Raw genomic sequence first — 14,673 nt, 5'->3', positions numbered from 1 at the left:
GAACATAAAGAAATGCCTTGTCACCCTGTTCTTCTAAGTTCTTCTAAGCCTTCTGATGTTAAGATTCTTGTAATGGAGTTTCTCATGCACTTTTATGTAAATAATTATTGTTTTACATTCTTTTCTGGAGGAGGGAAATTTGATGGACGGTTGGTTTGTCCAGTGTCATTGGAGAGGTGGCAATTTCATCCTCCAATCCACTGTCACTTTTAAAAGTCTATAAATACTGGAGTCAGAAAATAAACTTCTCTTCTTGTTACCTTGGAGTTCCAGTGTGCGTGTCATTTTATTTCATGTCCTATTGTGACAACGCCTTTCAGCCATTGGGAAAGGCCTTCCTTCCATGCTTTTCTGCCACTAGACCCATATTTACTTTGTAAAGTTGACAAGGGGTGACTGAGTATTAATACAATATCTCAGAAATTAGGTCATGTATGTCCAAAGTCATGAAGTAAACTTTGCTCTTCATATTGAAAACACTAGCAGCAGGGTCTGTATTCAGACCCACCCAACTGGATTAGCTAGGTGCATTAAGCAGACAAGTACTAACTCAGTACAGTCATGTCTTCATCTGTCTTCCCCTCTTTTAACTACTTGAAGTTATCATTTTTTCTTTCTTTGTGAAAGGTAACTACTCCAAGGACATTTGAAGTTTGATTTATGTCCTGGCTTCAGTATAAATAAGGAGGAAGTCAGATTTTTTGGATACTTGAGCAAAAATTTACAAAAATGTTGGCTATTTGGAGAAGACTGCCCATGATTTACTAGAGCAGGACTGCCACAATAAATCTTCCTCATGGCTGTAAATTCATATTCAGCATAATTCTGAATTACCTGATCCAACCCATAAAAATAAACGTTGGTAAGCATCCCTCTGGAATCTGATCCACAATTAAAACCGTAGCTAACATGTGGAGATAAACTAAACCTAAATCCCAATACATTAAAACAAGATTTCATAAACGTGTCTGAGATCCTGAAGTTCTTCGATTGGCCAAGCAAGCACAAGAGAAAACAAGGAAGCCTCAAATGCAGCCTAGTTCTCTATCAATGAAAAAAGAGGGAATGAAGCTCAGCTCATCTTCAGTCACTAACCCATGGCTTAAATAAGAAAGAAGATGAGAAAGCAGGATATCAACTAACTCAGTATTAGCTATTCTGTCTTAATTGTATGTTCTGATGTGGTCACTCTCCACCCACAGACTTCACTTTGAGCTACATTGTACAAGACCATTTTAATAGATGCTTAGGGAATCACTCAGAAATCCAACAGAATAGGCTGGACCTTGTAAACCCGTACTTTAGCACACAGCAATCAGTCTTCAGGAGAGGTGCACAGTATAACCTTGGTCACTTGGTTTGTAAGTTTAGCTTTCCACCAATAAAATTAAGTATTATTTCCTTTATTTGATGAGTTTTTTCGCTGCAAGCACTTTGGGGCAGACACCATTGCTTTGCAACATTCTAGCAAAATGTGGGATCAACCAGTTACTGCCACACAAATGTCCATAGGTACAAGTTGGAAAGAACTCATGTTGGTGATAACAGAATTGTCTAAATAGATTACTTGAGATTAATGTCCTTTGTGTCCATAGCTAACAATTTTCAAAGCCAAGTCTTAATAATCCCACCTGTTCAAAACGAAATTCATTACCTTGTTAACCCAAGTTATTTTGTATCCTCACTGCTCTACAGGATTCCAAATAAATTTTGGATTTTTTTACTTAATTTGACCTTCAGTCTTTGTGGGTTTTTGGTTGGTTTGTTTTTGGTTTTTTTTTTTTTTTGTTTGTTTGTTTGTTTTGTTTGTTTGGGGTTTTGTTTTGTTTTGTTTTGTTTTTTTTAATTATTATTTTTATTTTCATAGAATCATAGAATGATCAAGGTTGGAAGAGACCTTCAATTTTATTTTTTTTTAATTTATTTTCATAGAATCATAGAATGATCAAGGTTGGAAGAGACCTCCAAGATCTCCCAGTCTAGCCAAGCACCCACCACTGCACTTCCACTGCAACCTCTAAACCAGATCATCCAGCACCAGATCCAGATGCCTCTCGAACACTTCCAGGGATTGTGAATCCACCACCTCCCTGGGTAATCTATTCCAATCCCTGACCACCCTAATGGTGAAAAAATTTGTCTAATATCTAATCTGAATCTGCTCTGTCCCAACTTAAGGCCACTTCCTCCAGTCCTCTCACTGCAGGCACATCAGGAGAGAACAGCCCCAGTCTGGCTACAACCTCCTGTCAGGGAGTTGTAGAGAGTGATGAGGTCCCCATGAGCCTCCTCCTCTTGAGACTGAACAAACCCACCTCTCTAGGCTATTCCTCAAAAGACAAAAAATTTTAATGTATTTCACCAGTTTTCCACCAGTATTGCTCCTTTGCTGCTGCTGCTGCAAATGATCATTTGAAATTTGGGTGCCAAGAGAGCTGTTGGGTTCTACTTGTGTTCCAGTCTCCCCTGGGCTTTGAGACAGCAAAGCGTACACACTGCTTTTCAACTGATATCAAATGGGCACCTTGGCACTAAGATTTTGAAGAGTTATCTGCCCTTGCTCAAGCCCCATAATCTCTCTAAGTACAGATAATTGGGACAATGAAGGCTGTTGCTTTCTTCCCCTGGGAAATCACCTGTACAATCAGAAGTAACATTTGAACTGCTACTCTACCATCCAGAGTGCTGACACCACCATGCAATACCAGAAGAAAAGAGAAAGAGACAAAGAAAGAGAGAAAGGAAAAGAGAGAATGAGAGAGAGAAAGAAAGAAAATGGACAGAGAGAGAAAAGAAAGAAGAAGAAAGAAAGAAAGAAAAAGAAAGAAAGAAAGAAAGAAAAAAGAAGAAAAAGAAAGAAAGAAAGAGAGAAAGGAAAAGAGAGAATGAGAGAGCGAAAGAAAGAAAACGGACAGAGAGAAAAGAAAGAAGAAAAAGAAAGAAAGAAAGAAAGAAATTCTACTTTTCAGACAACACAAAAGCTTGATGATGGGATCTCAGTACTCAGAAACTGCTGAGCCATTAATTTCTCTGAAATGTCTCTGCCTTACAAAACCCCTCATACCCATACATATGTATAAGCATAACACTCCCTGTGAGCTTCCTAAAGGAAGGAATGTTTTTCACTCACCTCAACATGCTTGCTTTTGTAAAACCCACATGCAGCTTGAATTTTTAAAAAAATCCACAAAAATAGAGAGAGAGAGAATGGCTTTGTTAGTTCAAAATATACACAAGTTGTTGTTAGCAAGAGAAAAAATGTTTGCATTCTTGACCTTTACAGAGGTAAGACAAAAAACAACTACTTTTTCATACTAATAGCATTCTGTGCCTGTCCCTTGTATAGTTTCTTTTAAACTTGCCATTTTGCTGTTGCAGCTGGGCTTGTCAGTTTTCAGCACTAATGGGTTGTGATATGGTGTCAGGGGAAGTCAACAATCAATGCTGGAAAAAAGGGCTATCACTGCTGACACAGCCAAGGATGGAAACACAATGGCCTTCGCGTGGAAAGAAACAGAAGAAAAATCCTGAGTTATATCTTGCGTTGAAGATTAGTAGAGATTTACTACCCAGTGACCAAGCTATCACTTTCACCCCTTCCTACCTCAAGCTACCCTCTAACATTATTCCACATCTCACCCAAAATACAGGTGTTTAGTTTAATGAAAAAAAAAAAGCTTTACAACAAATATTTTAATGGACCGTTGTCCACATTTTTGTTTAGAGCTTGTACAGTTACTAGATTTTAAGAAGCTGAGGAGAAAAAATGTTGGACTGCATAATGTATGCCTGTGGAGCAGCACAGCAGAAAAAGCATTTTGGATGCCTTTCCACTGCCTGGTTGTGAATTAGATCAGTGCTCAGCCCCTCAGCTCCAGCTGAACTCAACACAAGCAGTGGACACTCAGCAGCTGTTAAATCAGATGCCACTGACAGAATTATGAAAGATAGACAGTGTTCAAAGGCATTCAACAAGAATAATGGCAGTATTATTTATTTCTATAGCTTCATGTCAGAAAATCTGCCTAGCTCTAGGTCTTCCATAGTCCTGGAGAGAGACAGAGAGTATGGTTATCTGAGTTTCCAGATGGGGAAACTGTGACAAGTACATCCTTTAAGATCAGACCAGGATTTTATACATATAGACAAAAACAGAAATCAGCACGCATCATATATATGTTACCAGATCTCATAGATTCCTTCCCTCAAAAGTGTAATTGTCCAGTGTCATTATGCATCTTTTCACACCAATTGATAAAAGGTAAGTCACAGATTTGCCTCTTCTATTAATGAAGGAGAGTGAGACCAATTTCAGAAAATTCAACATCTCCAAAGCCAACAGGAGTAACCAAATCTTGCCTCTTCCAAGCCAAGAAATTATCTTCTCCAAGATATTTAGATATGCCTGACTCCACAGACAGTCCCAGAATATTTTTTCCAAGTATAATTTGGTTTTCTATCAAGTTATGGCCCTAACTGTGGACTCATATTTACTCTTCTGTTAATTCAAAATATAATTTTTGGAATCAGAGGCTACCTTTACTAAAAGCCAGTTGCAGAAGGCTTTCTTCTGATATAAGGACACCACGGGGTCATGGCAATAAAAGCAAAGGGACGAGAAGGAGTGGTTAAGAACAGAAAAGGAAGGAAAAGCAGCAGCAGTGAGAAAACTGGGAAGATGGTAGTGGAATTTGGATAAACCTCAGGAGATGCTGGGATTTTTAGGGTGCCTTGTCTCTATGTGAGGCATTCTTTCCTGTGGCTAATTTCTCCATCACTCCTCAGACAAAAAGCAGATCCAGGGAAAGAAACAAGAGGGATCACACTTTTCACAGGATTTCTCATTATTCCTGCCTCCTGCACTTCCCTTTTCTCCACAACCCTTGCTGCCAAAACCTGTCTGACCATTAAGTGCTGTTTATAGGCAATCAGTAAGTGATAAATTCACAATGGCATTACTGAACCGTGCAGTTTTTAGAACATTACTACAGCAGCACAGTTTTGACACCAATCCTTAAATAACAGCAGAAAGCTGCTTCTCCAAATCACTTGTTGGTAACACACATCTGTTTTGGCCAGCTGCTCCAATGAAATACAGAGCAGCACCTGGGAACATGGCTGCCAGGGAGATCACACTAGATGCAGTACACGTGGAAAACACCTCAGAAGTAGTTCTGCTGGCCTCCTCTCTATCTCGGTGTTACATTGCACCAGGAGAGTGCAGGGGGCTTAAGGAACTGACCCCAAGCTCACTGAAGTGACTCTCTTCCCATTCCAGTGGGCTTTCAGTCATGCTGCTTGAAGGAGAGGTGAGGAAAAAATTACTTTAGAAGCAGTTTTAAGAACACTCTCTACTATGTGATATTTCATCATAAAAGTAATGAAAATAAAAATTAACTGATTCACAGTTATCTCTACATAATAGAGATACAGCCAGTTTCTGATGTTCAAAGCTACATGAAGTCTGCAGAGAAAAGGTGAGCACACCATCATAAAATAAAGTGCTTAACAGATGACCAAAGTAAATAATGGAAATACCAGTGGTTTCTTTACAAACATAAGAGTGAGAAAAGCAACATAATATCACCCGTCAGGATACAACAAAAGGAACATTATGACAACTTTAAAGTGCATAAATAAAAACTGAAATACAAAGACTAGAGACAATTTTGCATTCTGGTTTAATCAGTCAAAGGCAGCTATTCATGCCCACCCCCCCTTCCCCACTCCCCTCCATATCACTGTCTAATTCATTATTGCTATCTATGGAAACACGGGGAAGGAGAATCAGTCCCACCTGTGCAACGAAGAAAAAGGAGAAAAGGTCACAGAGCTAAATCCTATAAACACTTTAAAAATTGAAATGAATCTCTTAGAAAAATCTAATTGAAATTGACTTGAATCTGAGTCCTGTGACCTGGATGGAAAAGGTGGTCGAAGGAGTGTAAGCAGCAGGTAATGATGGGAGGTGAGGTATTGAGCCGGTTTGCTGCAGGGGTGTTTTTGGTATGTTCTTATTTAATATCTCAATTAATGATGTGGAAAAGGAGGTAAATAGCACATTAATGAAATTCACAAATGACAATAAACCAGGAGGCTTGCAAATGTCAGAGAGGATAGCAATAGTATAAATGGAAACTAACAAGGTTAGATATGTAGACGGGCAATAAAATGAGATTCAGTGTGGAAAAATGTAGACTAATATACTGAGGAAAGATAATCAGAAATATGAAGAGTCCATGAGAAAGCAAAACCTGGAAAGCATCTGCACGGCAAGATACCTATGCATGACAGCAAACAACAAATTGAATATGAGTTCTCAAGGAGATATATCATTTTAAAAGACCGATGCAATTTTGGGCTGCATATGCAGTAGAATAATGTCAGAAGAGGAAACTTATTGTCCATGTATCTGGAAAGATTTCTGCAGTACACTGCATCCACTTCTAGACACCTCCATAACAGAAGGATGCTAGTATGCTGAAAAGGACTTCCTTGGAGAGCAACAAAACTGATTAGGCAAGGGGTGGGCTTGATTTATTAATCTAGGTAATAAGTTATCCTGGTATTAGTTGGGATAGAGTTAATTTTCTTACCAGCACCTGGAGCAGTCCTGTGTTTCAGATTTAGGACAATCATGTTGGTAACACACTGGTGTTTCAGTTCTTGCCAAAGAGTGGTCAAGGACTGTTCCTTCTCATGCTGCCCTGCCAGCAAGTAAGTCAGGTGGGATGCACAAGAAGCTGGGAAGGGTTGCAGCCAGGACAGCCAACCCCAACTGGACAAAGGGATATTCCAAACCATATGGTGTCAAGCTCAGCACATAAACTAGGGGGAAAGATAGCTGGGGGCCACTGCTCTGGAACTGGTCAGTGCACAGCGAGCAACTGCATTGTGCATCACCTGTATATTCTAATTATATTTTTAACACTACTGTCCCATCCTCTTCTGTCCTATTAAACTGTCTTTATCTAAACCCAAGAATTGGACTTTTTTTTTCAAGTTGTCTCCCCCATCCTGCTGGAAGAGGGGGAGTGATTGAATGGCTGTCTGGTGTGTAGCTGCCTGTCAGGTTAAACCACAACACAGGGGTAAAACAACCACTGTCTGAAAATATATGAATGATGAACAGAGCGAATGGAAAGGAATTTCTTGGATGCAAACATGCAGTGGGTACAGCTAAATGTAAAGAACAGCAAAATTTGGACAAAGTATCCGAGAATTTTTCAGAAACCACAATTCAGTCTAGCAGGTAATATTCAAACGAAGAATGAATTAGGAAGTCCCACCAAACAAATAATTTGAAACTTAAGCAGGTAAAGCACTAAATGGCAAACCATAGAGAACAATTGTGAACTCATAGGAAGCTGAACTACCTGGCCTAAGCGTTCGTTTCCTACATACAGCAATATTTCTCACATACACTTCTGTCCTAGTCCAAAGTCTAATTGTAGAGTAAAAGCAAAATGACTGCATACTTTGGCTATTTAAAGTACTGAGAGACAAACAGATGCATGATCTGTTTTTACACAAAACCCACTTCTTTTTCAGCAGACGTGGCTTTTTAGTGATGTGATCCTCAGTATATTTTGTACATTCAAAGGAAAATGTGATTAAGTTACTTATTTGCTTATTCATATCTACTGCCTTTCTCTTTTCACATTTTCTGTACACTAATGTCTTTATTCATTCTCATGTAATATACTAGAACTTGCCTAGTTGCAGTACAAATCTATTCACAGTGAAAAAGGAAGACTGTAATGCTGCAAGGCATTGTAATGCTCCGAGACCCTGGTGTTAAAAGTAACAGGGGAAACAAAGACTGAAAGTGAGATGTAAGCTAAGAAATACATGGATGTAATTTTTCTTGAAGAGAAAAAAATGTGAATGTATCAGTTAAGTAATTTGTGTGTATTTACATGTACCTACTTTACCAAGTTTCTCACTTTTATGCCACCCAGGCAAGTCCCCTTTTATGAATGTCTGCCTTGGATTTTACAAAAAATTCTTCCCATATTCTTCCAAGCCAAACAAAGAGGTAAAAGGTTTTTCAAAGTTTTCCTGTCCTTCTCACTTCCCCTAGGGGTGGTTGGAGAGCTGAGGAAGGAGCACAGCTTATTGAGAAGAAAACTCCTGTTTTTACTGTAATAAAAGGTGGCAATCTTATCATGTATAGATGCTGAAATGATGTATAGACGAAGGACGTTTGCAGTGAAGATTGCCATAGGCAAAACAGCAGATCTAATCAAAAGCTCTGCACGCATGGATGTAGCCAGCCGGTGGGAAAGGAAAGCATTCGCAGCACAGAATCTGGAATTGCTCTTCTGTCTCTCCACGGCTTCCCCACCAGAGCACAGGAGAAACCAGGAGCTTTGACACTCCAGGCAGAGAGGCGCTGAGCCAATGCACAAACTTTTCATGACTCTGTCACAGGATGCTATTAATGTAATAGCAGGTTTATTTTTTTCTTTCTTTTTTTGCATGGAAGCACATGCTGCTATCATCTATCTCCTATCCACAGTCAGTAGAATGAGGTGGTGCTTGTATGGCAAGTGCTGTAAAAATATTTCTATTGTACAAAATAAATTACAGATCAAACACATACATAAAAAAAAGATTATTAACATTTAGAATGCTTGCACTTTCAAAACTGTCAGACTGATAAATGTATGCATGTCCTCAAATTCTCAAGATTACTGAAAGTCAGGACACAAACCACAAGAAGTAAAACACTTTCAGCTAAAGCTACCGCAGAGTTCCTCCTTCACCCCGCTGAGAGTAACTGTGTTAACCTAGGTGTCCCAGAATAGAGGTATTACACAATCTGTGTGTTCCACGATCTGAGAACAAAGACTGAGAACAATGAAGCACAGAGAAATGTGTTAAGGTACTGTGGCAGACACACCTCGGCACTTTTTCTGTTAATTTTTGTTAATCTGCCTGGGGGAGGAGAGTGTTTTTATCTAGCAACACAGGTATTTTAAACTGTACCCTATTTTGGAACTGTCAAAAACCAGTCAGCCTGTAAGTCAACACGTGGGGATTTTTTTCCAGTAGTTGGTTGGGGTTTTCTCCTGTATGCCTCTGTCTCACCTTGTTGGCCCGCCTATTTAGACTGCAAATCCCTTGGGTGGCAGGACACAGTACCACAGTTTAGACAGTGCCAAGCACAGTGGGATCCAGTTTTTACTGGGCCGTGTGAACTGCCATGAAGCAGCAAAATAATAATAATAATAATAATAATAATGACAACAACAACTACTTACCACCAATCACTGTTGTAGAACCCTGCAGAAACCAAGGGTCAGAGACTCTAAGGGGACAAGCTGGCAGGAGGAAACTTGCACTGCTCCTCTACCATGAAAGGTGACAATTTGATTGCAGACACCTCTCCTCCTCCCAGTGTCCTCATTCTTATGGTGTAGCATGAAATGCCTCCCTGGGCACAGAAATCAACAATAACCCACCAGATCTACCTCAGCTCAACATGGCAGCAACCCCAACTACTCCAACCCCTCCCTTCCCCCCCAGCCCATCAGGTATGAGTGTGAGGGGTTCTGCTGTTGGGACAGTGCAAGACAGACAGCAGGATGTTTAATGGTCTATGCTGCTGTCCGAGCCAGACACATGAGTTGAAGCTCTGTCTCTCCACATGCAACTTGGATATCTGGCAAGTCTCAGTGAGACACATTTTCCTCTTGGCCTCCTTTCCTTATTTCTAGGCCCAGTGTTCATATTCAAAGTAGGCGGGGTGGGGGGGGAGCAGAGGGGGGCACACCAAACAGTTTTAGTCTGCAGAGAAACAAGAAAACTGGAGGTAAAAGAGGATAAATTCTCAGAAAATACAAAACCTGAGGAAATTTGCTTGTCTGCAGCATAAAAACAGATTTGGAAGGGGTGACGGGGACTGACTAGCACTCAGTAGCACATCATCGGAGGCAGGGAAGAGACATCAGGCAGGGGGTTGGGAAGCAGCGACCAGCTGCCCCATATGGTCAGCTCTTGGTAGGCAATTTGATTTTCATTTTCTCTGCTGATTGTGCTCATCCCTCTGGTATCTGGATGGAAAAACAATGGTGGAGATAATAGAACAGGATTGCCCAGGGCATTTTTAAGGGCTTGAGAGCCATTCATTCATAGATCAAATCTAGGCCAGAATGGATGCAGGTAATCTGCTGAATGTTGGCTTATATGAAATGTTGCAGTGGTATTTCACAAGTATTCACATAAAAATTGAATAATTCACAACTTTCTTAGCATTCTCAGCAGATAGCTCAGCCTCCACAGCTCTCAGGTCTCTACAGCCTCTTAGTACTAATGACTTAGCTCTACAAATAAATTTAAGAACACAAGTCTATGCAGGTTCTGGGTAATTGTAATTGTGGTCTATTCCGAAAAATGGTTTGAGGCAGTACGAGTAAAGTAAGGTGTGGGAAAGATCCCATTATTGTACCAGTTCTGACAATAAAAGAAACCCTTCATTCTCCTAGGCTGTTAATCTGGTACCTTCCATGAGCACAAACCTAGAAGAGGTACATATCTAATTTAGGTAGTTGACCTTCCATTGTCTTCCATGTGTTCACAGGATAGTGAGTGACAATGGCACTTGTCATATCCCATTTTTTATTGCATTTTGTCCTGCAGCAAATAGAGAATTTATTATCATTGTCATCATAATTTTAAAATAAACGAATTATCTCATAGGAGAAGAAATCCTCATACTATTATAAAATGTATGTATCTGGTCATGTAGACCATGTTATCTAACACTGCCTTTCTTTTCAAAGAAATTTGAAACTATTTTCTTCAAAGATCACCAAAATAAACATTGACTAACACATATATATACATATATATATATATATATTATATATTTTATATATATATATAAAAATTGGAGGCAAATTATGATGAGTATCCAGACTCATCATATCTGAGTCTGAATATCCAAAAATGTGCCCCAAAACATTTTTAGTTTAAACAAACACTGAGCAAAAGCTATAAAGGTAGAACAAGTGTTTTCTATTTCATACTCAGAAAGGAAATCATCACTGCAACTACAATTCAGCTGTTGATAAGGATGTTCAAACACCACCATGGTGAGACAGCATGGCCTATGTTTACCTGGGAGGCAGGAAACCTCTTTGGCCTTACATCTGGGAGGTCCTTTCTCCTACTCAGTGTCCCCATTTGAAAGGCTGCCTGTTAATGAGTACCTGCATAAATTCATGCTCTCCATGGGACTTGGACACACCACTGCAATGCCATTAACAGCAACAGTTCTGAATTATGTGGAAATCTTTAGCAGCAGGTAGGGAGAGCCATGCCAGAATGCAAAACCAGAAGAAATGGCAATTCAACAAGAAAGTTGAACTGATCGGAAGGTTTCCCATGTGGATAAAAACATGACCACCGTGGTGCAGCAATGCCCTGTTTCTATGATGACAGCCAGCATATAATCACGACAGGGATGTTCAGCCTTTAAACAGCAGCTTCTCCCAGCTCTTCAGCTGCAAACCTCATTTTTGCACGTGCATGTGTACACGAACACATGAATGGAAGAGAGTCCGGATTTTATTGCAATGTGCAGGGTGGGTGATTCAAGCCTTTGTGTAGGAAGTTGACTCACCTCCTTCTGAGTGAAAAAATGTTCAACACAACTGTAATTCCCTCTTTTCACGTAAAGTCAGGCAACATATAAAGAACCTTCCAGCTCAGTATTTCCTAAACAGTGGAAACGTGCCTAGAAAGTTTAGCTTTGAAACCTATGACTGCAACTAAACAGGTCTGCGCCTTCATGTCGAGTACCTCGAATCCCTGTGGCTCGGCAGCAGGCAGGAAAGGGGGGGAGGTGAAGTGGGAGGGAGAAAAAACAAGCTGGCTTGGGGGGAGAGGGGCGAGTGTTTTGGGCTTATTTAATAATGCACTAGTAAACAGCTCAGGCACAGAAATGCAGTGCAGTGAGATCCGGAGCTATCCTTTGGAGCCTACTGCTTTAAATTTGCGCGCTGTAGCTTGAAGCATTGCACAAACTCCCGGTCTGCTGACTGCCTCCCTGGAACACAAACACACGGGTGATTGGGAAAGCTGTTTTCCAGCCTGCCCTCCCTCGTTTCTGCCGGGCTGCTTTTGGTGTTTATTTATTTTTAAACAAGTCGTGTACATGGAAAAAAGAAAAAAAATAAAAAAATAAAGAAAGGAAAAAAAAAGAAAAACGAGAACAAAACCCACACATCTTTAATCAACACCTATTTCCTTCCAGGACCCTGTGATCCTCTATTGATTCCCATTAAAATGCTTTTCTTTTTCTTTGCCCCCTCTGCTGATCGAATTTCAGATCAGCCAGGATGTGCAACTAACCTTCCGGCACAACTGAACCCAACTGACTCACCCAGATCAAAGGCTCGGCGCATTCATTAGAGCCCAGCACAGCCCAGGCAGGATCCGTAATGCAACATCTCCCTTTGCATTGCAATTAACGTGGGGGAGAGGAGTTCTTATTATTTTTATTTTTTGCAAATGTTCTGGCTTTTGATTTTTAAGCGGGGGGGGGAAGTGGTGGGAGGGAACGAGAACAAAAGAGAGATCTTTTTACCCGAGGATGACGTCAGTTTGGTGTTACTGACAACTATTGATGCACGTGGAGCAACTGCAGGCAGATCCCCCTTCCCACCCCCCGCCTCCCGGCACTTCTCAGGGAAACAATATGCGGGAACAGCCCGCGGGACCCGGGAGCGGCTCCGGGTCGCTCCGCCAGGAGCCCGAGCGCCCGCGCCCGCCAGCAGCGGCGGGAAGGGCGGAACAGCCGCGGGCCCAGCGCGGAGAGCCGGCTCCGACCCCGGAATGCTGCTGGCTCCCGCGGGGCACCCGGGCCGAGGACACCGTCCCCGTGGCCCGGCTCCCGCCGGGCGCTCCCTGCCCCCTCCCGAGCCCGGCCCCGCGCAGGCACCGCCGCGCCCCAGCCGCGCTTCGTTCTGCCGCCGGGGCGCGGCCGCCCGCAAAACCCGGCCTGGAGCTCCGGAGCGGCGCGGGGTGGGAGCTCGCCTTCGGCTGCCTCGGTGGCGTCGGGAGGAGGCGTAGGTTCAGCCGGGGGAGCTCCCCCGTGGGCTCAAGGCGGCTCGTAGCGTCCCCTCGCAACTTCTGAAAGTCACGGCTGGGTCGGAGCTGCGGCCTCTCCAGCCGAGCCCCTCACGGGGCTCCCGCACCGTCCCCGGCAGGCCGTGTCCCCTCGCTTCACCTGTCTTCAGCTTCTCTGAAGTAAAATATCTCTGTCGGTTTGGCCAAGGAGATGTAAAACATAAACAGAGAACTCAAATTTTATGCTGCATAAAGGATCACAGAATCACATAATAGGGAAGGCTGGAAGGGACTACAGTGGGTCATCTGCTCCAGCCTCCCTGTCTAAGCTGGGTCATCCTAGAGCACAGGGCACACGATTGTGTCCAGATGATTCTTGAATATCTCCAGTGAAGGAGACTCCACAACCTCTCTGGGCAGTCTGTTCCAGTGCACCATCACCCCACAGTACTGAATTTTCCTCACATTCTTGTGGAACTTCTGTGCATCAGTTTCTTCCCATTGCTCCTTGTGTCCTAATGGTTAGCACCAAGAGCCTGGCTTCAGTTTCTTGCACACTTTCCCCCCACACACACCTTTAAGTATTTTTACACATTAATGAGGTCCCCTCAGTTTTCTCTAGATGAACAGGTCGGCCTGGGCACAGGCTCTGCTGCCTCAGGAGTGCTGGGTACCAAGAGCCATGGCCCCCCACTTTAGGTATTCCACAGACCCTCACTCAGGAGTGGGGGCTGAGGCAGGGCTTGCTCTTGGCAGCCTTCAGCTCCTTTCCTAAAATGCACACAAATGTTCCCCTAAATGCCATGAAACTCGCCCAAGCCTGCTCAGGCTGGGATCCTGCACAAACCAGCCTGCCAGTTCAGCAGAGGTAAGACCTGGGTATGTTCTGCCAACATCATTTCACGTGAATCAGCCAAAAACTGTCCATCGATAGTCACCACTATCCCTTGTCATTACCTCTTTGGGGATTTCAACAAAATGGGAGATTTTTTTTGTGTCTGGATATTACCCCTCCCTGAGCTCTCTTCTCCCATGTGCAATATGTTTCTTCCCTTACAGATTAAATTTCATCCACTAATTGACAAGTACACATCTTACTTGGAGTTCTGCCCATTTTTGACATTGAGCATGTGGCTCCTTTTGAACAAGGTGTAGCTGTGATTTACACCAGTGCACAATTTTTCCTTGTTTCCTAAATGTAGTTTTTGTAATACAGTGTTGTCAGCTGTCATGATTGTTTGGTGAACTGATGTTCTGTGGTAGAAATTCTGTAAAGTTCCATTTATACAAGTCAAGTAAGAATTTTGGTTTTAATCTAAAAGGAAAATGTCCGTTTCTGGTCTTCTGATTTCAGCACAAACTTATGTTGTGTGCTGTAGCAGCTCTGAACCAAAAGGAAAGGAAACATAAATGTGTTATTATGACCATCACTGGTATTGTTTTATTTTAGCTCTCTTGATACTTGTGTCCCTGATTCTTTATAGCCTGGCAATGCTTAATATAAGACACAGATAAAAAGACTTGTGCAGCTTACACAACCACCTGTTTCTCTGCTCTGATATCTCCCCTATATTTTAAGGTGAGACAAACAAGCAT

At 42.1% G+C, this 14,673-nt stretch overlaps 1 long non-coding RNA gene across 1 annotated transcript; it reads right to left on the bottom strand.

Moving 5' to 3' along the window:
* Nucleotides 1–9,261: 9,261 nt before the first annotated feature.
* On the bottom strand, nucleotides 9,262–12,521 carry LOC120501086. The gene is made up of 2 exons (XR_005627225.1): nucleotides 12,392–12,521; nucleotides 9,262–9,439 (listed from the first exon to the last, which is right to left on the bottom strand). It is a non-coding gene; the product is annotated as an uncharacterized LOC120501086 (long non-coding RNA).
* Nucleotides 12,522–14,673: the final 2,152 nt, after the last annotated feature.

The sequence above is a fragment of the Passer montanus genome, unplaced genomic scaffold (assembly GCF_014805655.1).
Source record: "Passer montanus isolate IOZ18808 unplaced genomic scaffold, ASM1480565v1 scaffold2, whole genome shotgun sequence".
In the NCBI taxonomy this organism is placed as follows: domain Eukaryota; kingdom Metazoa; phylum Chordata; class Aves; order Passeriformes; family Passeridae; genus Passer; species Passer montanus.
Note: the sequence above shows the minus strand (reverse complement) of the source record. Positions and strands in the feature narration are given on the sequence as shown.